Consider the following 577-nt stretch of genomic DNA (forward strand, 5'->3'; position numbering starts at 1 on the left):
AATTTTAAAAGAATAAGAAAAATAAAAATAAAGAATATTTAATTTTATATTTATTGATTAAAAAATTATAAAAATAAAACTATATATATATTGTCTATAAAAAATAAAAATAAATAAAAATAATAAAAACTAAAATTATGACAAAATTTATGTATTATATTAGGAGAATTATACAGTACAAATCTAATTCTGTATAGATATACAAATATTTTATTTCTATAAAAAATATAGTGACACGTGGTATGAAGTGTAGTAATAAGGAGGGACTTTGACATCCAATACTAAAAGTGGCTAAAAAAGCTTGCTCAAGAGCCAATACAAATAATGAGTTTGGATGTTCTTTGATAAATGTGTATAATGAGAATCACTATTTTTTTTTCTTCTCATGGGAATGGTGAAACAATAATGGTAAAATTAGAATATAACCAAAAATAAAAAATATTGTTGTGAGTCCATGAAAAACATTGAATTGAACTTTTCGTACTAAAATAATCAAGTTACCTTGACATTGTATATTATGTAGTTAATTCGAAGATTTTTTTTTAAAAAAAAAAAGTTGTTTTTAAAATTAAAAAAT

The sequence above is a fragment of the Arachis ipaensis genome, chromosome B09 (assembly GCF_000816755.2).
Source record: "Arachis ipaensis cultivar K30076 chromosome B09, Araip1.1, whole genome shotgun sequence".
In the NCBI taxonomy this organism is placed as follows: Eukaryota; Viridiplantae; Streptophyta; class Magnoliopsida; order Fabales; family Fabaceae; genus Arachis; species Arachis ipaensis.